Raw genomic sequence first — 25,374 nt, 5'->3', positions numbered from 1 at the left:
CCGAAAGTCTTCTTGTGTTCCCCTTTAATCCAAGAGTCAGACTTCCCTGGGTTTTCGGAGCGTAGAATATTCTTGTGTCTCATGATATACGGAGCCACCACGGTGGAATTGTGTAGAACTGTGTAGTGTGCTTGAGAGAAAGAATGCCCGTCCATACATACTTTTGCTTTCCTTCCTAGTGTGCCTTTTCCTGTCAGCCTACCCTCATACCGAGATTCAGGAACACCAATCGGCTTAAGATCAGGAAAGAAAGTCCACACAAAACTCAATGACCTCCTCTGTTCCATAGCCCTTGGAGATGCTTCCTTCTGGCCTAGCACGGTTACGAACATATTTCTTCAAGACTCCCATGAACCTCTCAAAGGGGAACATATTGTGTAGAAACACAGGACCGAGAATTCTAATCTCTTCGACTAGGTGAACTAGGAGGTGTGTCATTATATTGAAGAAGGATGGCGGGAACAACAACTCAAAGCTGACCAGACATTGGACCACATCAATCTGTAACCCTAATAGACTTTCTCGATCGATTACCTTCTGAGAAATTGCATTGAGGAATGCACATACCTTCACAATTGTCAGCCGAACATTTTCCGGTAGAATTCCCATCAATGCAACCGGAAGCAATTGCGTCATAAGCACGTGGCAGTCATGAGACTTTAGGTTTTGGAATTTTTTGTCTTTCATATTTACGATTCCCTTTATATTCGACGAGAAACCAGTCGGGACCTTGATACTGAAAAGGACTTCAAAGAAGATTTCCTTCTCTTCCTTAGTAAGAGCGTAGCTGGCACGCCCTTGAAACTGCCCTGGATGCATGCCATCTCTTCCTTTATGATGTTCCTGGTTCTCCCGTGCTTCCGGTGTATCTTTTGACTTCCCATACAAGCCCAGGAAGCCTAGAATATTCACGCAGAGATTCTTCGTCAGGTGCATCACGTTGATTGCCGAGCGGACCTCATGGACTTCCCAGTAGGGTAGCTCCCAAAATATAGATTTCTTCTTCCACATGGGTACGCGCTTATCAGGGCCGTTAGGAACAGGTTGGCTGCCAGGACCCTTTCCAAAGATTACTTTTAAATCTTTGACCATATCAAATACTTCAGCACCAGTACGGATGACAGGCTTCCCCCGGGGTTCTGCCTTGCCATTGAAATGCTTGCCTTTTTTCTTTAAGGGATGCTTGGGCGGAAGAAAACGACGATTGTACGGGTACACATTCTTCCTACATTTGTCCAGATATATACTTTCTGTCTGATCCAAACAGTGCGTGCATGCATTGTATCCCTTGTTTGACTGTCCTGGAATGTTACTAAGAGCAGGCCAATCATTGATGGTTACGAAAAGCAACGCTCGAAGGTCAAATTCCTCTTGTGTGTGCTCGTCCCACACACGTGCACCTGGTTCGGCTCACAGCTGTAAAAGTTCATCAACTAATGGCCTTAGGTACACATCAATATCGTTGCCGGGTTGCTTTGGACCTTGGATAAGCACTGGCATCATAATGAACTTCCGCTTCATGCATAACCAAGGAGGAAGGTTGTAGATACATAGAGTAACGGGCCAGGTGCTGTGACTGCAACTCTGCTTCCCAAAAGGATTCATGCCATCTGTACTCAGACCTAACCATAAGTTCCTTGCGTCAGCTGCAAATCTCGGGAACTCTCTCTCGATTTTTCTCCACTGCCGACCATCAGCGGTGTGCCTCAACTTATCGTCTTTCATACGATATTCCATGTGCCATCGCAACAACTTCGCATGATCTTTATTTCTGAACAGACGTTTCAACCGTGGTATTATAGGAGCATACCACATCACCTTGGCAGGAACCCTCTTCCTCGGTGGCTCGCCCTCAATATCACCAGGGTCATCTTTTCTGATCTTATACCGCAATGCAGTGCATACCGGGCATTTATCCATATTCTCGTACTTCTCACCACGGTGGAGGATGCAGTCATTAGGGCATGCATGTATCTTCTGCACGTCTAATCCTAGAGGGCAGACAAGCTTCTTTGCTTCGTACGTGCTGGCGGGCAATTCGTTCTTTCTTGGAAGCATCTTCTTCATCAGTACCAGCAACTTTTTGAATGACGAGTCAGTCACACCGGTCTCTGCCTTCCACTTCAGCAATTCCAGTGTGCTACCCAGCTTCTTCTGGCCATCTTCACAAGTTGGGTACAACAATTTGTTGTGGTCCTGTAACATCTGCTCGAACTGCAACCTCTCCTTTTCTGTGTCGCAACCTCGCCGTGCATCAGAAATGACCCGACCAAGATCATCAGCGGGCTCATCTGGTTCCCGTTCTTCATCCTGATCTTCTTCTTCATTGTCTTCCATTGCGGTATCAACATACTCAGGGAACATAGATCGGTAGTTGTCATCATCGTTCTCTTCTTCTTCATCGTCGTCTTCCATCATAACCCCTCTTTCTCCGTGCTTGGTCCAAACATTATAGCCCGACATAAAACCGGACCGAAGCAGGTGACTCTGAATGACTCTTGAGGAAGTGTAATCCTTCTCATTCCGACATTCAACACATGGACAAAACATATAGCCACCACCATGCTTGTTCGCATCGGCTGCACCTCGAAAAGAATGCACGCCTTCTCTGTAAGCGGTTGTGCGTCGATCACCGTACATCCATGGATGGCTCATCTGCGTTATACGACAGTATATCAAATACAATCACGATCCTAAAAATTAGTACCGCACGGTCTAAACGAGGAAATATAGTTGCTAACCTTTTAGAATAAGTAGAAATAAAGAGGAAGAGGTTTAAGCGTGGCTCGGGCATCTCATATCGTAGTTGTGTTCGGTGAACTGAAGCGGCATCGCTCTAACACACATTTCAACAAACACCTCTAGTGCATAAAAAAAATGGAGAGCTAGCACACACCCACACTCTTCCATCCAAGAAAAATGCAAGGAAGAGGGGAGAGGGGGGCTGTGCTATATATAGGCAGAGGACTTTAGTCCCGGTTTGAGACACAAACCGGGACTAAAGGTGGCGCACATGCGGGCTGCACACCGCGTAATCCTTTAATCCTAGTTTGAAACACAAACCGGGACTAAAGGCTTCTTACGGGCCGGGACCAAAGCCTCATGGACGGCATTGCGATTTGGGGCGACGTGGCCGGGCCTTTAGTCCCGGCCCAGAGGGAGGCCGGGACTAAAGGGTCCGGGCCAAAGGCCCGTTTTCCACTAATGCTACGATTGATCCCTATACTTGTGGGTCATCAACGCCCCGAAAGACTCACGAGGAGCTTGCCCTTCGCTTGTCGCAGATGGAGAGGTGCGAGAGCTTGAGCTTCGCGCCGTCTCCGGTCGCTTGGCCAGGCAGCCTGCCCATCCGGCGACGGAAGTGAAGAATGCAAACGAGGATCAAGGGCCTTAGTAACCAAATGAGCGTGTCATCCATACATAGAACAGAAGAAAGGAAACGTTCCAATACGGCGGACTGGCCGAAGAAGACCTAGTATTGTACTGCTTGTTTGCAAGGTAAAGTGATTAGGACCAAGAGTGTGGAGTATTCATGTAGCCGGTCAATTTCTTCAACGACTGCTGCTGGACGGCCTACTCGCTCCTCCAAGTCCGACCTTTATGTGACGGTCAGTACATATGTACACATCTGATCGTCTACTTCTGCTACTACACGTAAACTTGGGTACCCTTTCGGAAAAAACGTAAACTTGGGTAGCCATGGTGTGTTTCAAATCTACGTAACAATTGGTCGGTCAATCAATTCCAATATTGCTAAAAGGAAACATGGTTTTGTTAGTGGAAATAGATGTTTGCACCTATTTGCCTTTTTACATTGGTTTCTGGGATAACATGTTCGTCATCAAAATTGGTTATAATGTTATACTGTATGTTTTTACGCATGTGGAAGATGACCGGAGAATTAATTTCTGAATATAGCCACATTGGTAGCAAGAACTTTGAGACTACAATTTGCACATAAATGCTAATTTAACATAGTTCTTTGTTACTCCCTCCGTCACAGTATATTAGGCCTATCTCCAAAACCAGGATTTTTCAGAAATAAGACGCATGGCATTAATTAGCCTATTAATTAGGACGTTTTGTGTTTATTAGACCCTGATTTCACTCCATCCCATGCAAGTGTGGCGTTCTTGTCCGCAAGTGAATAGAAATTTGCATGCCTCCTCTCCCTCTCTCCTAACCGGTGCATGCAACCAGTTTAATGGACGGGGAGTATTATGCGTTAATTTTGCGTTTGATTAGGCGCATCTACACCTAACTGGCTTGGTTTTCTCCTTCCAATTAGAAAACACCTTGGTCCCAGAGCCCTCTGAGTTGCGCCTAATAAACTGTAGTGGAGGGAGTACTACACGAAGTTTTCAGGGGCGTATCTGCTGTAACATTCATTACTCACTTTTGAGAACTAAAGTAGGAGATTGTGGTAGCGTTCGTTCTTTACAATCGTGGTATGTTTTCTTTGGGTGCCACAGTTTGTACATCCATTATTGTCATAGGAACTTGTGCAACATGGGTTATGGATGTGAGCTGCACAGTAGCCATTTATTTTTGGAGTACTTTTTCTAGGTCTCGCTTCATGTGAAAGGCGATATGAAATGAGTGAAGACAGATAATGGCATGTCATATCAACTATTCTTTTTTGTTTTTTCAACTATGCTTTGCAAGGGAGTTATGTTTATCATATTCGCATTATGTCACTCGTCTTACATTTGTGACTTCTGTAATTCATATGACACATGTATACTAGTAGTTGAATTTAGTGCTTTACAGACTGCAACTGACGTTGGCATTTGAGTAACGGTGTAATTCTTTTAGTCGCAAATATCTTGGAAGGACTGAAATAATTCTATTAATTGTCAACTTTTTTTTCAAAACGGAGGCAAAGATTGCCTCATCTATTAATTAAGCAGAAGAGAATTGTCCAGTTAACTACAGAAAACTAGGCAAAATGCGGTACAACAAGGGCCTAGCCCATCCCCATAGACTGACACACCCAGGGCAAAGCCCACCCTAGTCAACGCCACGTCGACCTGCGGCCAAACAACACAGCTCCGACTCTGGCGGAAAACTCTATAGGACAAAACAAACCAGGCACGACTGGCGCCACGAAAGATCACCGAACAGGCTATCTGCAGCCAGTCATCGTATACCGTAGGGCCCCATCGCAGCAGCTTCGACTCCATAGCAACAAATAAACCGAGGCAAAACCGTGAACACGTCGAAGAAGAGCTGACTACCGCAAACATTGCCGCGTTGCTGGCATCTATCCCACCATCATCGTTGCCACAGAAGTATGGACGCGACATCCGCCACCAACTGCCGTCCACCGGTCCCGCTGACCGACGCCAAGCTCCCAGGACGAAGCCCTCAAGAAGGAATACGACACCAAGGCGCCGCCATCGTCTGATCACAGATCAAGGTTTCTTCCGGAGAGATCGAAATGGCCAGATCCGCGCAGGAGGGGGGGAGAACACATCAACGATGCCTCCAAGAAGGTCAACGACGGCCACAGCCGCCGCCATCGCTGGTCACGGCACGAGGCCAAGACAATGGTTTTCACGAAGCTCCACACCGTCTCAGCCGCACATCATCCCGCAATGGCATCAGTAAGCCCACCCCAAAACACCGCCATCGGAGCTGACCATCAACGAAGAAGCCCACACCTCGCACCTCGCGGAGTCCACTGACGACAGGAGATTCAAGCGCACTTCCTCGTAGCCATGGGCCTTCGATCCGCGCATCTCTAGGCGCGTCAACGCGGTGCTGGACCGCGCACACATCCACCAGTCGCGCCCCTCGCAGCTGAAGCCGTAGCTCGAGCGCCGTACAGGCCGCTCAAACCTCTCCACCATGGGCACCACTCCACGCCACCCAGCATGCCTCGTCGCCGCGGCGCGCGAGCAGTCGGCCGTAGGTGAGCCAGATCAAGATCTGGATCGAGATCCAGAGGCCCAACCCCGCCACCCCCGCGCGCCCGCGTCTCCGTGCGCGCTCGTCCGCCCGATCCGTGTCCCACGCATCCGCGCCTCCGTGCGACGCCTCGCCGACCAGCCGCACCACCCCTAGCACGTGCAGCCGCCCATGCTCCTACCGAGACCACCGGCCCGCACCAGCCACCATCGGACGGGAGGAGGAAAAGGGGGCCCCGCCACCGTTGAGCCGCGCGGGCTTTGCCCGGCAACTGCTGTCGTCGGCGGCGGGGGGAGGACGGGGAGGTGGGTGGGGTGCTGGCGGCGGTGGCTAGGTCGCTCCCGAGCCGCCCGCGGGGACGACACGAGAGCCCGTGCCGCGTTAGATAACTAGTGTTCTCTTCTTATTCTTCTTAATTGTCAACTTCATGTCAATAGAATTTCACTAAGAGGGCTAGTGTTGTGCCCTCTTTGAGGCATATCCATTTTGTTCTGGTTCTTTGCTGCTCTCCGGTGTGCTCTTTGTGTGATAAGGCGGATGTTAAGATAGTAAGGGAAGGAACTTATTGTATTTTATTTTGTGCTCACTGTTGCTAGCGCACAACTTAATGCGTTGTGCTCACCTATTTGCTGTTGTCCTCTTGTGTATGAGTTACTAAATGAAATCCTTATCCATGTAGAGTTAACCATACAAATAAACTGAACTTGATTTACATGCTGATTAGTCTCAAATCTATCGTCATATTATTGATGATAAATTTGTCACATGTGGTCTTGGTATAGCAAGGCTATGTGTTGATAGTCTTAAATATTGCTATGTTATCATTTTGTGTTGTGTCCATTGGAGAGAGACTGACTCATTGTTGGAATATTATAGGAGAGCATAGGCCATGATTCTTATAATCTGAAGGAACTTGGTACCCTCATGGGCCAAGTGCAGTTGGTTGTCAAGCTGAAGGGGCTTGACATCAAGACCATCCAGCAGTCATGCACTTGACTGATCATCTGGGCAATCCAGGTGACATATAGGTGAAATTCCAACTCTGGCACTGTCTTGTTTGCTGTGAACGGCAATTGTCTGCGATAGTATCTTGCCCCTTGGTGATATTGTCTGCAACTCCATTTTATGGTATGGTATTGTGGTATGCTTACTGACGGTCAGCCATAATTTAGCTTGGTAGGCATGAGACCTCCAATAGTGTCTCATATTGCATGTCATGTTGATATGTGTGGAAGATACAAGCAAAGTGATAAATCTTTCAAGGTCTTCAACCGTATAATTTACTTTTTTTGTCCATGCTAATTGACATGCTTCGTGATACTGCTCTGGAATTGGGCGTCTTGCTTGTGCTTTATTTGTCGTTTGGTTGTTTGTCGAACTGTTGGACGCTGGTACTGTTGTCGAGCTTATCAACAGTTGATGTTGATGTCATACTCCCTGATTGTGTGTTGTCTCCGACCGTGGTCATTTCAACGCCATGAGTTCGAGTTCTATGGTGAGAGTCATATGCTGAAGCCTTTCTTGCTTGGAGGAAACACACCTTGACATAGATTGGATTGACGATGATCTATGCATGTTTTCCTTCTAGTTTAATTTCCTGGAAATAAGACATACTTCCTCCGTTTCTAAATATAAGTTTTTTAAAGATTTCATTAGGGAACTACATACGGAGCAAAATGAGTGTATTGTAGCCCCTTAGTGGAACCTTTTAAAAGACTTATATTTAGAAACGGATGGAGTAGAATTGTACTGCTTGTTTGTAGGGTAAAGTGATCAGGACCAGGAGGATGGAGTACATGGCATTCTGCTTGTCGCTGGTGAACTTTCTCAATGGATGCTTGTTGGACGGCCTACTCGCTCATCAAGTTTGACTTGTAAGTGACGGTCAGTACATAGATACACATCTCAAAAGGCCCCAAACCCAGCTAGAGTTACACTACTTTGCATCGATCTTACCTGTTATGGCCCCCTTTTGATTCCATACAGATCCCCAATGGCCTCTGCGCTTTCTTGGACTCAACCTCATCCAGCACCAAGTGGCATGGGGGCGTCACTTGAATCCTCCATGATCTGCGAGCTGTGTGTTCGCTTGGTGCTCGCTCCATTCCTTCCCATCTTCGTGACACCATGGCCGCCTCCGGCAGCGAATCAGGTAGCACGGTGGACCCTATCAACTGGGACATGCTGCTCATGGAGGATTCAAGTGACCCCCCGAATGACTGACAAGGAGCTCGCCCTCCGCTTGTCGCAGATGGAGAGGTGCGAGAGCTCGAGCTTCGCGTCGTCTTATCTCTTCCGCAACCTCTCGCAACCACGTGTGCGTACTGTTGCCTTCCTCAATCCCTGTATATCTCCAGCCCCATGGAGGAGCCCCTCCTGCCCTCAAGGGCCGGTGCTGGGCAAACAAGAGACAACATGCATGAGTTCCCGAGGAGTCAAATCCGCTGGTCCACCAAGAAACGGGCCGCGTGCAAGGGCCGGTGACGCGGAGCTGCAACCCACGATGACCACATGCTAGAACCACGCACACCGGAGCCGTGCGCCCGCGCCCCCGGTGACCGCGTGCTAGAACCTTTAATACAGGAGCTGCAACCTGCCGACGGCGGAGGCGCGACCGCGGTGCCCACGTGCTGGAACCGTGCACACCGGGAACCGCATGCGGCGACATTGTCATCCGTGAATGTTATCACGGGAGCTACGACCAGATTTCGGTGATGCTACAACCATATGCACACAGGAGCTGCAACCGGCAATGTCCTCGTCGGAAAATGGTACAACAATACCCTGCAGAAGCTACAACCGTGCACGCAGGAGCTGCAGGTGGCAATGCCGTTGTCGGCGAATGCTATAACCATATCCCGCACAAGCTACAACGGTGCACACAGGAGCTGCAACCGGCAATGCCATCATCCGTGAATGCTACAACCATATACAGCAGAAGCTACAACCACATGGCCAGAGCTGCAACCGTTTCGGCGTATGCTACAACCGTGTACCGCTCAAGTTACAACCACATGCCTCAGAGCTGCAACCGTTTGGCGATGCTACGACCCAGTAAGCCGGAGTAAGCTACGGTCCGCGACGTTTGAAAGGGTCGGTCAGCCGGCTCGCAACGTTTCCCTTTTAATTTAAGCGATGCACGCATGCAGCATCTTATAACAAACCAGCAACTCCAACCGGTCCCCTAGTTCCTAGGGTTCCCTATTTCCTCTAGCGACAGCCGCCAAAGTCCCACCCACAAATCGATCTACCCCAAGATTCTCACGTCCCGGTCAGAGGATTTGGGTGTGATCCTAGTTGGGAAGACCGTTTACTGACCAATTTGCATGGCGGAGAGACCACCAGCGCCGGCGGCTGCCATGGCGGGGTGGGCAGAAGCTGAGGTAATAGCAGATCGAGACCAAATCTTGAAGACAAGTTCAAGGGTCTAAATCTCCATGAAGAGGAGGAGGAGCTGGATCTGTCCGGAGAAGTGGAAGCTTTGCTTGCGGAAACTAGATGGATCTATATCTTTAGGGTTCATACACAAAAACCGTTTAGCCATGTCGCCTTATTCAAGGCCATGTGCAATGCATGGGCTATGTCACAAGGAGTTACGTTCAAGGCAAAGAACAGTAACCTCTTTCTAGCACAATTCTTTTGCCTTGGTGATTGGAATCGAGTGATGCATGGTGGCCCTTGGGAGTTCCGTAGAGCAGCAGTAGTGATCGAGGAATATGATGGTTTGACTAATGTTGGGGACTATAAGCTCGATCGTATCCCTGTATGGTCGAGGATTGTAGGCATCCCGGAGGGACTCATGCAGAAAGAGGAATTGGCAAAGAAAATTGGAAGGAAGGTTGGGATGCCGCCAATCAAGATGGTGGTCACACACGGGCGGCTGAACCCCGCAAAGTACCTCCGGGCGAGAGTGTTCGTTCTGTTGGATACTCCGCTGGTTAGATTTGTTCCGCTGACTTTAAAAGAAAGCAAGAAATACCCTGTTGAGTACGAGAAAGCTTCCTGATTTCTGTAATTTCTGTGGAAGAATAGGTCACATGGTGACTGAATGTGGTGACGGAGTGCACCGAACTGAGGATTGTGAATGGGGAAATTGGCTCCTTGTGAAATTTGATAATTCTGGTAATACAGGATCTGCTGGCCGTGGATTCCCCCATGGTGGGGGTGTAGCAGGAGGGGAAGGCACCCCAAGTGAACAAAGAGAATGAGTCAATGCTGACATGCAAAATACAGTTGATATGGATGTTGGAACCGAGTATGCAAATAGCGGTGAGCTCGTGATTGGTGTACGTAAACGCCTGATTGATCCAGATGAATGCACATGTAGGTGCAGCTCACACACCACCTCTCGGCTTTGTGTCTGGCAAAGTATATCGCTTGGAGAATAGTGCTACTGATCCGGTAGATAAAGACGTGATGAGTAGTCCTGAAAAAATCCATGATCCTAAGAAACTTAGGTCGGGTGTTTCAGGTGATGGACCAACAACAAGTTTAGCGGCGACCTCCCAAGAAGTGGATCGCCGTCACCTATGAAAATCATCAGTTGGAACTGTCGAGGCCTTAACGGGGCCCCGACAGTTCGCTCGCTTCTGGAGATCCAGAGGCGACATAAGCTGGATGCGTTTTTCCTATCCGAGACGCATTTAGATGAAGCTGGGGCAGAAACAAATAATGAGGAAATTAGGTATGGATGAGAGCATTCTTGCACCAAGTGTGAATGGAAGGTCAGGTCGTCTGTTGTTAGTCTGGAAGAAGGAGGTTAGGATCTACTCCCGGACTATCACCCTGGATGGCATAGATGTGTTGGTTCATGAGAACAATGGCGACATTCGGAGGATGACCGTTATTTATGGTGAACCGAGCTGGGGAAAAAAGGACTTACCGGCACATTCGAGATTTACATTCCCAGTCGAGGCTGTCATGGGTGATAATTGGAGATTTTAATGAAATATTATTCTCATCTGAAAAAGAAGGGAGGCGCCAAGACAACACTCAAAACAACAGGCATTCCAGGACTGACTGTGGTTTGAAGGACTTGGGATACGTTGGAGACAAATTTACTTGGTTCCGTGGTGGAATTAAGGAGAGATTGGATCGAGCGGTTATGAATGCGGATTGGATGTCGATGCACCAGCAAGCTAGCTTGTGTAATCTAGAGATGGGAAAATCTGACCATCACCCAATCCTTCTAGATACCGACTATTTATCAGGTGTATCGGTTTGGGAAACCGAACTATAAACGCAGTTTTGAGGCAGGGTGGCTTGAGGAGGAGACGGTTGAGGAGATAGTGAAAACGTCTTGGCAAAAGGCAGCTCACAGAGGTTTATGCCCGACGATAAAAGAGAAATTCGATGTTGCACATTGTGACCTTCATTCATGGGACCACCAGGTTCTGAAGGAGCTCCGAATCCGGTTGCACATTGAATCCTTCATTCAAAAAAAGCTAGAAGATCTTATGCGAGCCCCTTACTTAGAAGAAGCCGAGCGAAGCAGAAGGATGTGGGAGTGCTTATTGAGAACCTACTTGACCAGCAGGAGATTTTCTGGGCGCAAAGGGGTAGGGTGAGCTGGTTGCGGCGCGGCGATCTTAATACACAATATTTCAATAAATTTGCTTCTGGTAGGAAGAGAAGGAACTTGATTAAAAAGTTGAGGAATAATAGTAATGGGTGGTTGAGGGGAATGATAACCTCAACCCCCTAATTTGTGATTGTATTGGTGGTCTTTTTAAGACGGATATTGCTCACAATGACCAAGGTATTTTGCATGCAGTGAAGCCTAGTGTCTTTGCGGGAATGAACAGGGGGCTAATGGCACCATATTCCCTCGAGGAGGTCCATAAGGCACTATTCCGGATTGGCGACATGAAGGCACCTGGGCCAGATGGGTTGCATGCAGTGTTCTTTAAGAGGTTTTGGCATATCCTTGGTGATGAGTTAACAAATGAGGTCTTGGATGCAATTACAAAGCGGAAAATTCGTGAAGGATGGAATCAGACTAACATTGTGTTGATTCCAAAGGTTGAAAGTACAAAGGTAATTACTGAGTACAGACCCATTATCTTGTGTAATGTGGTCTATAAAATCATTTCCAAGATGCTAACTCATAGACTGAAGCGCATTTTGCCTGAAGTTATTTCCCCAACACAAAGTCCTTTCGTACTAGGCAGATCCATAACAAATAATGTGTTGGTAGCGTATGAATGTTTCCATTCAATTAAGAAAAAGACACATGGGTCTAATGGGTATTGTGCAGTAAAATTGGATATGCTAAAGGCTTATGATCGAGTTGAATGGGGTTTTCTGAAGCAGATTATATTAAAACAAGGATTCCACCCACTTTGGGTGGAGATGATCATGGAGTGTGTGTCCTCTATGAAGTATAGAGTAAGATTCAATGGTTCTAAAACTGATGAATTTACACCTGTGAGAGGGCTGAGACAGGGGGACCCTTTATCCCCATATCCTTTTCTTTTATGCTCTGAAGGTTTGTCAAGCTTATTGTCTCATGAGGAGGAAGTTGGTGATTTGGAAGGAATCCGGGTGTGTAGGAATGCACCATCCATATCACACCTGCTTTTTGCAGATGAATCTCTGATTCTCATGAGAGCAAATGTTCAGAACGCAAGTGCTTTGAAACGAGTACTGGACTCTTATTGTGAAATTTCACGGCACTTGGTGAGTACTGCGAAATCAAGCATATTTTTTAGCCCAAATACAAATGTCAGTACAAAAGAAGATGTGTGCGGAACACTGGATATTTTGACGGAAGCTTTATCAGATAAGTATCTTGGTCTCCCTACTATAGTGGGGATGGACAGGAGTGATTGTTTTCAGCATCTAATTGACAGAATCTGTCAAAGATTAAAAGGGTAGAAGGAAAAAGGTATTATCCATACAATGAAAGGAAATAGTAATAAAAGCAGTTGCTCAAGCAATCCCCTCCTATGCTATGTCAGTTTTCAAATCACCCAAGAGGATTTGCAAAGAGATAACTAATGAACTGACAGGATTTTGGTGGGGTGGTAGTGAGGAAAAAAGAAAATGCACTGGTTTGTATGGTGGAAGATGTGTGTACCGAAGAGGGAAGGAGTTTGGGGTTTAGGGACCTACACACTTTTAATCTTGCTTTACTCGCAAAACAGTGTTGGCGACTACTCCAGAATCTTGAATCTTTGTGTGCAGGAGTCCTAAGTGCAAAATACTACCCTGATGGTGATATTCTTAAGGCTGGGCCAAAGAAGGGATTGTCCTTCACCTGCCAAAGTATTGTAGCAGGTATCCAAACTTTTAAAAAGGGTTGTGTATGGCGAGTTGGAACCGGCTCACGTATTAATATATGGAATGACCCGTGGATCCCCACGAGTGCACCTCGAAAGGTAATCACACCAAGAGGAGCAACAATGTTAGGGAAGGTGGAAGCATTGATTGACCCGTATTTAGGACAACCCACAAGTATAGGGGATCAATCGTAGTCCTTTCTATAAGTAAGAGTGTCGAACCCAACGAGGAGCAGAAGGCTCTGATAAACGGTTTTCAGCAAGGTAATAACTGCAAGCATTGAAAGTAGTGGTAACAAGTGATGGTGTAGTGAGGTGAAATGTAGCAGGTGAAAAGTAACAAGCAACAAGTAGTAGCAACGGTGCAGCAAAGTGGCCCAATCCCTTTTGTAGCAAGGGACAAGCCTGAACAAAGTCTTATAGGAAGTGAAACGCTCCTAAGGACACACGGGAATTTCTGTCATGCTAGTTTCATCATGTTCATATGATTCGCGTTCATTACTTTGATAGTTTGATATGTGGATGGACCGGCGCTTGGGTACTGCCCTTACTTGGACAAGCATCCCACTTATGATTAACCCCTCTCGCAAGCATCCGCAACTACGAAAGAAGAATTAAGACAACGTCTAACCATAGCATTAAACTAGTGGATCCAAATCAGCCCCTTACGAAGCAACGCATAGACTGGGGTTTAAGCTTCTGTCACTCTAGCAACCCATCATCTACTTACTACTCTCCAATGCCTTCCTCTAGGCCCAAATATGGTGAAGTGTTATGTAGTCGACGTTCACATAACACCACTAGAGGAAAAGACAACATACAGCATATCAAAATACCGAACGAATACCAAATTCACATGACTATTAATAGCAAGACTTATCCCATGTCCTCAGGAACAAAAGTAACTACTCACAAAGCATAATCATAATCATGATCAGAGGTGTAATGAGTAGCATCAAGGATCTGAACATAAACTCTCCACCAAGTAATCCAACTAGCATCAACTACAAAGAGTAATCAACACTACTAGCAACCTTACAAGTACCAATCGGAGTCGCGAGACAGAGATTGGTTACAAGAGATGAACTAGGGTTTGGAGATGAGATGGTGCTGATGAAGATGTTGATGGTGACGAGTCCCCTCCGATGAGAGGAGTATTGGTGATGACGATGGCGATGATTCCCCCCTCCAGGAGGGAAGTTTCCCCGACAGGATCGTCCTGCCGGAGCTCTAGATTGGTTCTGCTCAAGTTCCGCCTCGTGGCGGCGGAGAATCCACGAAAAATCTCCGCCCTGATTTTTTTTTCAGACGAAACCCTTTATATAGCAGAAGAGGGGGGCGAGTGGGCCACCAGGGTGCCCACAAGCCCTGTTGACGCGGCCAGGGGGGTAGGCCGCGGCCACCAAGCTTGTGGGCCCCTGGCAGCTCCCCTCTGGCACTTCTTTCGCCCAATATTTTTTATATATTCCCAAAAAAATCCATGTTGATTTTCAGGGCATTTGGAGTTGTGCAGAATAGAGGACTCAGACTTACTCCTTTTCCAGTCCAGAATTCCAGCTGCCGGTATTCTCCCTCTTCAAATAAACCTTGCAAAATAAGAAAGAAAAGGCATAAGTATGGTACCACAAAGTATAATAACAGTCCATAAAGCGATAAATATCAACATGAAAGCATGATGCAAAATGGACGTATCAAGGTGATGGACGATTTCATGGCCTGGCATCATACACGGTCTTATACTTTCTCGGTAAGGTCAGCATACCATGTTGAATTCCAACATCAATTCGGAAATCGATGGAATCAAGGAGGAGGAATGAGTAGTCACAGAATGTGTGATTCATGGAAAACTGTCTCGGGTCTAATGATACCGTGGAAAATAAAACACTTCTTGTGGAAGGTGTTAAGAGAGGCCTTACCTTGCCTTGGTATTCTGGCAGGAAGACATATCCCTACTTCGGCACAATGCCCAGTCTGTCGGATTGGGTTTGAAGACCCGCAACACTGCTTGTTCACTTGTAAGAGAGCACTGAAAATCTAGGAAAAACTAGGATTGGCAGAGGAAATACATAAGGCTGTAGCTGAAGACGGGTCAAGGGCTATCACTATGGATATCCTTCTGAGACGTCGATCTCTAGTGCGAGAACTACCCATGGCGTAATTAATAGCGGTAACGAGGTGATATATCTGGTGGCGGCGGCACCAATTTGTAAAAGGTGAATCAATTCGCCTTTCGGATCCTACTACTATGTCTATCAAGGTCTTGGCTAAAAAATTTGTACGAGTAGCGACTCCAAACCAACCAACGCAACAACGTGAACATAGGTGGAAGAAGCCATGTAGAGGTACTGTTAAAATTAATGTTGATGTTGCTTTCTGTGGCGAAAACTTGTCAGGAGCCACAGGAGCTATAGCCCGAGATGATCGAGGGCCGGGAGTTTGTTGTTGCTGCTACATGGTTCATGCCGCATGTGAGGATTGTTGAAGCAACCGAAATGACGGTGATCGGAAATGTCCTCTATTTGGCTGCCAATTTGGGATGCAATAATGTGTTGGTTGAATCTGACTGCTTACAAGCTGTAGAAATGATCAATCAAGAGGAGTATCTTGGCCAAGAAGCAGCTGTTATTTTGGAGTGTAAAACTCTAGGAGTGGAGCTTCATAAGTTTGAGGTGATCCACTATTTTCAAGAAGCAATAGCGTAGCAGATTGTTTAACTAAATACTCCTTCAGTAATAGATCCTATCATGTATGGGATAGCTCAATCATGTATGGGACTACTATGTCTATCAGTAATAGATCCTATCATGTTTGGCTCCCTTGATTTCATTTCATTTGGCTGAAATGAAATGAAATGAAATCTCTATCCAGATTTCATTTGGCTGAATCTAGATTCCAGATCCAAATTTCCTGTTTGGCTGTCACTAGGATTTTGAGGTCAAATCCGGCAGTCGGGGGAGAGAGGACGAGATGTGGTGACCTTGATCTGGATGGTGAGGCATCGCTGGCGTAAGGGAGGAGGAGAGAGGTGGAGACGTTGGCGTCGGGGAGACCTTGCTGGCGGCGTTGTTCGTGTCGTGGCAGTCGTGTTCGCGTTGGGGAGGCGGCGGTCGAGGCGGAGACGTTGGCGTCAGGGAGAGCTTGCGCATGGTGCTGTTCGCATCGTAGTGGCGGCGGTCGCATCAGGGAGACGGCGGCGGCTGTCACGACGTCGGGGGGGAGAGGGGTGGAGGAGGGTGGCGTCAGGGTGGATAGGGCTGGAGGAGAGGCCGAGAGGGGTTGGTTGGATTTGGGAAAAGACGGGGTCGGTGAAGGGATTTCGGTCCAGTTACAAAAGGATTTGCTGGAATTGTTAAATGAAATCTTGTGCCTAATTCTGTGACAGTCAAACAAGTTAGTGTCGGAATTCGAAAATGAAATCCGTGAATTCTGAGTCAAATGACAGGAGCCAAACGAGCTGTTAGCAATTATTCCAACCAAATGATTTCTTCAGTAGCATTGGCTAATGACTTATATTCAGCTTCTGTGCTTGACCTGGATACTGTGGCTTGTTTCCTGGCACTCCAGGAAATAAGATTAGAACCAAAGAATACTACAAACCCTCCAGTTGACCTCCTGTCATCACTGCATCCTGCCCAGTTAACATCAAAGAAAGCACTAACTAGAGTGGAAGTAGAGCATCTGAACTGAAGGCCTAAGCTTATAGTATGCTTTATGTACCGTATAATTCTTTTGACAACCGTCCAATGTACAGTAGTTGGTGCATGCAAATACTGACAAACCTTATTAACAACAAAGGATATGTCCGATCTTGCCAGTGTTAGATATTGAAGCACACGAACCGCAATCCTGTACTTAGTACTTTCTTCTTCCTTGAGCAGTTCTCCTTCAAATGATGAAAGTTTTTTGTGAAGAGGACAATGGTGTAGGGGAAGGCTTGCAGTCCTTCATTCCCATACGGGCTAGAAGCTCAGTGGCATATTTTTTCTGATTCTGTGTTATGCCATCTTGAATCTTCTAAACCTCAATGCCTAGGAAGAAGTGTAGATCACCAAGATCTTTGAGAGCAAATTCTGAACTTAGATCATGGAGAAGAGCATTAGTGGCACTTTGTGAAGAGCTTGTAACAATGATATCATCAACATATATCAATACAAATACAGTTGTACTTGCTTTGTTATAGATGAAAAGTGACGTGTCAGCCTTGGATGCAATAAAACCAAGATGTCTTAATTTGGAGCTCAACCTTGAGTACCATGCTCTTGGTGCTTGCTTCAAACCATACAGCGCCTTGTTAACTTTCCATACATAATGTGGTACCTTCTTGTCAGCATACCCAAGTGGTTTTCTCATGTAAACCTCCTCTTCCAGAACACCATGTAAAAACGCGTTCTGAACATTAAGCTGCCTTAGACTCCATCCCCTGGATACAACAATAACAAGAACAAGCCTAATAGTTATAGCTTTAACAACAAGACTAAAAGTATCCTCATAATCTAAGCCATACGGTTGCTTAAATCCTTTTGCAACTAAACGTGCCTTGTACTTGTCAATTGAGCCAGCTGCCCTTTTTTTGATTCTGTAGACCCACCTGCAGTCAATGATGTTTTTACCTTGTTTTTAGGTACAAGATGCCAAGTCTTGTTCCTCATATGTGTTGCATATTCTTCATCCATTGCTTTCTTCCACCTTGAATCTCCTAATGCATCCTCCAATTTTGTTGGCTCTCCCGTGATACATAACATGACATATGGTATAGTTCCATCAGTTCAGACTTTCCGTTTTATTATACCTTTTTGTAGTCGGGTTGTTACACATGAAACAACCTGTTGGTGTTGATTTCGGTGTGCCACGGGAGTTGATGCAGCATGCGGCATCGCAGAGGATCCCAAAGCCATCTCTGATACGCTTTCCACAGCAAATCCAAGATTAGATGAAGCGGCTTGCGGTGTGGCCGCATCTTCCATTGAAGTGGCCAAAGAATATCGCGCAGGAGACTGGGCTGCAGAACCAGCGTCTTCTGTCGCTGACCCGCGTGTGGGACGGGGCAGATTCGAGGCGGTCTGGCGAATAGGAGTTCCAGGTGACGCCAGATCAGCCTCGTGTTTTGCGTCGGCTTCGTCCTCTTCTTCCACATGAAATACTGAACCAAGTTCTTCCAAAATTTGATCATTTGCTGCACTGGTTGCTACACCGATTTCTGCTGCATGATCCTGCACATCAAGAGTTCCAACACTACTAGTAGGATCATCAGTTGGGTTAGTACAATTATCGCCCCCATGATCAAAATTGCGAAGATGTGGAGGAAGAAGAAGGATTTCTTTTATGAGAGTTGCTCCAGCATTAGGATGGAGAGAATTAAAGGGAAAACAGCCTCATCAAATACGACATCATGAGAGATGTATACCCTTCCGGTGGAGACATCTAGACACTTGAGTCCTTTGTGTATGGGACTATACCCAAGAAAGACGCATCTCTTGGACCGGAGTGTAAGCTTGCGTGTATTATATGGTCGAAGATTTGGCCAGCACGCACATCCAAAGACTCGAAGGGATGTATAGTCAGGAGTGGTGCCAAAGAGGCGTGTGATAGGAGTTTCGAATTTGATGACTTTACTGGGAAGTAGATTTATAAGACATGTGGCAGTTAAGAAGGCTTCATCCCAGAATTTCAGTGGCATAGATGCATTTGCTAGAAGATCTAGTCCTACTTCAACAACATGACAGTGCTTCCTCTCAGCCGAACCATTTTGTTGGTGTGCATGTGGACACGAGACATGGTGTGAGATACCAAATTCTTAGAAGAAAAGATTTAGCTTTTTGTACTCACCTCCTCAATTGGTTTGCATTGCAATGATATTAGTTTTTATTTTTCGTTCAATAAGATTTTGAAAATTCTTGAAGACTTGAAACACTTCAGACCGTTTCTTGAGAAGATAGATCCAAGTGAACTTACTAAAATCATCGATAATATTTACATAGTAAGAATGCCTGCCGACGAAGGTAGGAGCAGGGCCCCATACATCTGACAACACAAGCTGTAGCGGAGCAGTAGAAATACTGAAGGAAATGGGATATGGCAACTGATTAGCTTGCTGACATGGATCACACACAGATTCAAATACTATATTCATAGGAATGAGAGAGATTGTTTTTGTTGGAAATATGCCCTAGAGGCAATAATAAATTAGTTATTATTATATTTCTTTGTTCGTGATAATCGTTTATTATCCATGCTATAATTGTATTGATTGGAAACTCAAATACATGTGTGGATACATAGACAAAACATTGTCCCTAGTAAGCCTCTAGTTGACTAGCTCGTTGATCAAAGATGGTGAAGTTTTCCTAACCATAGACAAGTGTTGTCACTTGATAACGGGATCACATCATTAGGAGAATCATGTGATGGACAAGACCCAAACTATGAACATAGCATATTGATCGTGTCATTTTATTCCTATTGTTTACTACGTGTCAAGTATTTGTTCCTATGACCATGAGATCATATAACTCATTGGCACCGGAGGAATACCTTGTGTGCATCAAATGTCACAACGTAACTGGGTGACTATAAAGGTGTTCTACAGGTATCTCCGAAGGTGTCCGTTGGGTTAGTATGGATCAAGACTGGGATTTGTCACTCCGTGTGACGGAGAGGTATCTCGGGACCCACTCGGTAATACAACATCACACACAAGCCTTGCAAGCAATGTGACTAAGTGTAAGTCACGTGATCTTGTATTATGGAACGAGAAAAGAGACTTGCCGGTAATGAGGTTGAAATAGGTATGCGGATACCGACGATTGAATCTCGGGCAAGTAACATACCGAAGGACAAAGGGAATGACATACGGGATTGCCTGAATCCTTGACACTGAGGTTCAACTGATAAGTTATTCAGAGAATATGTAGGATCCAATATGGGTATCCAGGTCCCGCTATTGGATATTGACCGAGGAGTGCCTCGGGGCATGTCTGCATAGTTCTCGAAACCGCAGGGTCTGCACACTTAAGGTTCGGCGATGTTTTAGTATAGTTGAGTTATATGTGTGGTTATCGAATGTTGTTCGGAGTTCCGGATGAGATCACGGACGTCACGAGGGTTTCCAGAATGGTCCGGAGACGAAGATTGATATATAAGATGACCTCATTTGGTTACCAGAAAGTTTTCGGGCATTACCGGGAATGTATCGGGAGTGGCGAATGGGTTCCGGATGTTCACTGGGAGGGGCCAGCCCACCCGGGGAAGCCCATACGTCTTAGGGGTGCCGCACCAGCCCTTGGTGGGCTTGTGGGACATCCAAAAAGGGCCCTATGCGCAGGAGATAGAAAATCAAAGAGAAAAGAAAAAAAAGGTGGGAAGGAAGGGAAGGACTCCACCTTCCAATCCTAGTTGGACTAGGATTGGACGTGGACTCCTCCACCTCCTTGGCCGGTGGACCTTTGGGGTCTTGGACCCCAAGGAAATCCTCCCCCCTCCTCCTATATATAGTGGAGTTCTAGGGCTGATTTGAGACAAACTTTGCCACAGCATCCCGACCACAAAACATCACATTTTTTTCTCTAGATCGTATTTCTGCGGAGCTCGGGCGGTCGTATTTCTGCGGAGCTCGGGCGGAGCCCTGCAGGAGTAGATCCTTCACCACCACTGGAGCACCGTCACACTACCGGAGAACTCATCTACTTCTCCGTCTTGCTTGCTGGATCAAGAAGGCTGAGATCATCGTCGAGCTGTACGTGTGCTGAACACGGAGGTGTCGTTCGTTCGGCACTGGATCAGAGCAGATCGTGGGACAGATTGCGGGACGGTTCGTGGGACGGTTCGCGGGGTGGATCGAGGGACGTGAGGACGTTCCACTACATGAAACGTGTTTCTTAATGCTTCCTGCTGTGCGATCTACAAGGGTACGTAGATCCAAATCTCCTCTCGTAGATGGACATCACCATGATAGGTCTTCGTGCGCGTAGGAAAATTTTTGTTTCCCATGTGACGTTCCCCAATAGTTTTTGCTAAGAACAAGTTTAACAATGATTGATGAAGGATGACCTAATCTACTATGCCACTTTGCAGAAGAAGGCTTGACAGCAACAAAAGCATGTTTATTTGATGACGATGCAGATGATATGAGTGGGTAGAGTCCTCCCACACATTTTCCCTTAAGAAGAATTCTCCTCGTGTCCAGGTCCTTAACCAAAAAGAAATAAGGATACAATTCAATGAGAACACAATTATCAAGGGTAAATCTGTGGACAGAAATAAGATTTTTTTATGTTGTGGGCACATGTAGTACTTTTTTGAGATGCAAATTGTTATGGGGGTTTTGACAATTGAACTACCAACATGAGTAATTTCCATACCAGAACCGTTCACGGTGTGCACTTGATCTTGTCCACGATACTTGTCTCTTGTCGTCAGCTTGTCGAGTTCCCCTGTGATATGGTTTGTGGCGCGAGTGTCTGCATACCAGTTGGTGTCGATGTTGTAGGAGTCATGGGCGAAGTTGGCATCCTTCTCCTCATATGCATCTTCCTCATAGAGATCCCAACAATCGTGTGTGCCACCGCGGTGGTGCTTGAGGCAGATTTGGCACTCGGGATAGTCCCAGTGCGTTGGCATTGCTGGTGCTGCTGTTGGGGACGACCGCCTCTCGTGCAACGTTGCCTGGAGAAGCGGAGGGCGAGCGCCGCCCTCGACCGCGACCTTTGTTCCCGCAACCACGTCCTCGCCACGAGACTGGCCACGCCCTCTGTACGCCATGTTTGCAGAGGTGTTGAAGCCATCACTGGAGCCATCGCCTAGCATCTCCACCCACTGATCGAAGGTGGAGATCTGGGCGAAGAGTTTGTCGACAGTGATGGAGGATTTGACGGCGTCGATTGCCGCTACGACTGGGTCATAGTCCCGATCGAGACCAGCTAGGACATAGTCCACCATCTCCTCATCGGAGACAGGCCGCCCTGTTGCGGCAAGCTCATCCCCCAAATTTTTAATCCGGACGATGTATGAGGTGCTCGACATGGAGCCCTTCTTGGTGGTGGTGATGGTGATTCTCAAATTCATGATTCAAGACTGGGACTGAAGCAAACATAATGGTGATTGCGGTCCATAAATCAAGTGTGTTTTCTTCACACACAACTTGGTCGAGGATCTCCTTTGATAGCGAGTTCAGGAGATGGGTGAGAACTTGCTGATCCTTGGAGATCCATGATGCATAAAGGGGATTGGGCACCATGGTGGTTGTTTTGTCCGCTTGTTGCTGCTCCACCATCTTGGAGGGCGCTGGGTCGGATCCGTCCAGGAGACCGGTGACATGTGCACCTCACAGGCGCGACATCACGTGTGTCTTCCATAGAAGGTAGTTGCCTTTCGTCAGCTTCTCAGCAGGCGTAGCTCCAAGGTTGAGGGAGACGGGAGCTGCGGAGGAAGCCATGGTCGGTAGTTGGTTGGCTGACGATTTGGTGGATTGTGGCGATCGGTAGGATGTTTGATAGGCGATGGGTTTTGGCTAGATAGATGGGAAGATGATGGTTCTGTATACCATATTAGATGGAAGCGTTCCTACTCCCTCGAGGGGGAGCCGCGTGGTTTATATTGATTGAGGGCAAAACCCTTGTCGTGGGTTACAAGAAAGGACCGATCTTAGATCAGGTCGTTACAAGAGATTGACATAGATACGGGAGAGAGACAGTAAGAGAGTTGGTTGAGATTACAATATATCTCTTTGTTTAACACATGTTTGAGGGTGTCGGTTAGTCCGTGTGTTTGGAGACTAAATGAAGGGGCATGCTACATGTTTATCGGTTGATTTTTTTTAAAGATCAGCCGGGTTACGAGCCGTTGGATCTGCCGTACAAAGCGGTCGGGTATGCCTCCACCATTGCAACATAGGTCTTATTGTGAAATTAGTTCTGCAGCACACGTCTTGTTGTAGATTTTTTTGCAACAACTATTCTGTTGCACAAAAAAATTGCAACTCAGGTTTTGTTGTATTTTTTTACAACAAATGTCCTGTTGCAAAACTTTTTATAAGATAAATTTACTGTACAACGACCATTGTAGAGCGTTGCAACATCGCATATGTTTCAGAAACATAGCACATGTTGCAGAAACATGCTCATGGACACGTGTCATGTTGAGAAGCTTGTGGACGCGGCCACTTGCGATCCGCCAGATGATAGTAAGCGTTTTCCTTAAATGAAGGGTTTCATTGGATCAACTTATTTTTGATCTGCCACTGACCGGATGAAGTTTCGAACGTTTATGAAAGATATAGGGGTCCGGTAGTAGATGCTCTAACCAAGCTACCTCGAGGGTGCGTTGAAATCTAAGATGGGCCTAGGTCCCATATGAGACAACTTTACAAAATCTCTAAGGGTCCATGTAGGTGGTGGCATGACAAGGGGTGGTGAAAAGTTTAGTCCCACCCTGCTAGTGGAGAAGGAGTTGGACCCCTTTATAAGGGTCTTTCTTCTACATGCTATTGGAGCATGAGAAGAGAAGAGGCCCTCGTTCACTCCTCCTCCGCCGCCCGCCACGCCTCAGCAGACCGTGTCGCCTGGCGGGTTGCGGGAATGAGCCGAGCCGAGCTCATACCTACGCGCTTATTTTTCTGGTCAAGAACGGAGAATACATAACGGACGCGCCACGAGCACGATCAGATCATATCTGCCTCCACGCGCTTGTTCCTTTTGCTGCTGCTGTTGCTGCCATCGAAGACTCCGTCCCGTCTCCGGATCATGTAAGGGATAGGTACGGGAGAGGGGCGATTATGTTTTTGGGGAGCGACTATGCGACTGCTCGCCTCCGTTCGTCTACTTCTTCTACGCCTGTGTCGCCTTCGCCAACGCCATTTCTTCAACAGCCGACGTCTATCGTCTCGCCCAAGAAAAGGCTGAAGCCGACATGGCTCGTGATCATTGTTGACGAAATCGGTAACTGGTAACTGATTGGTTGGCTTGGGAGTAATGATTAATCGGTGAATCGGCCTATTAACTGGATTAATCGATTGACCATTAATCGTTAGATCAAATATGAACCTGCCAACATATGTCTAGCTTTTTTATGTATTATATCATATTTTCATGGTCTCAGTTATGTAATATAAAAAATTATTATACAATATTCGTATAAAAACATAGACAAGAGGTAAATTTGATAATCCTTTTGCATGCAAACGTATAAAATCTCAAAATTCAAAAGTACCGATTAAACATTTAAACTTGTCCACATACTTACCAAGATATAAACAAAAACTATACTAAAATGACAACCCATAGCATTAGTTCCATCCGCTAATCTACAAATTAGTAAGTTGTAATCCAATAATCTAAGAATATTAGATTCCCCAATGAGAGAGGGGATGATGGTACTACCTTGCTCGCTGGTGGCGGCATGGAGGAAGGGGTTGGGGAGTAACCGTCTGGAGCGGCTGGGGAGCAGTCGAAGGGTCAGGCGAAGGGGCGCAACACTCAAGAGAGTCTAGGGAGTAGCCAAAAGTAAGGGATGGGGTCCATGCATGCAACTCAAGAAATGAAGGTGTTGGATCTTGAAGATTTAGTGCATTGTTAGTGTCAGGAAGGATCTAAACACACACTAGCTTGGTCGAGAGAGGATGAAAGGAGCGTGAGGGGGCACGAGGATGTCTGAATCCTAGCTATTGAGGAGCGAGAGGGGGATGGGAGCGTTTATGGGCCAAGATTTTGGGCTTTGTTTACCCACCAGTTAGCGGGCCAGTAGTGATTAATCGGTCTAACAAGGGATTAATCGACATCACAAGTGATTAATCGGTCTGGTAGACCTATTAATCGGTGTGACAAGTTAACACGAGGAATAAGTACTATTCGATTCGGCCACCCAACGAGTAGCGATTAACTGGCAAGTTAACTGATTAATCGAGTGAATTTTTTAAATTTCCTCTATTTTTTGATTTTTTTAATAAAGGTTCATTCCTAATGAAACCCGTTTTTCTGAGCGAAAAACGTCCCTCGCATGAACAGTGTCGTCAAAGGTGGCGTGTGTTGGATGGCGCACCTGCTGCCTTGGCCCGGGGGTCTTTTCTGCCAAATTCATCCGGAAGGGGTCTTTTTTTAGCAATTCCGTTGAGCAGGTGCTCCTTTTGGACAAAAAATCTAACATCGATGGCAGCATAATCTTCGAATCGGTGTCGCACCCCTTTTGACATAGG

The sequence above is a fragment of the Hordeum vulgare genome, chromosome 7H (genome assembly GCF_904849725.1).
Source record: "Hordeum vulgare subsp. vulgare chromosome 7H, MorexV3_pseudomolecules_assembly, whole genome shotgun sequence".
In the NCBI taxonomy this organism is placed as follows: domain Eukaryota; kingdom Viridiplantae; phylum Streptophyta; class Magnoliopsida; order Poales; family Poaceae; genus Hordeum; species Hordeum vulgare.
The sequence above is the reverse complement of the archived record's forward strand: the minus strand, read 5'-3'. Positions refer to the sequence as shown.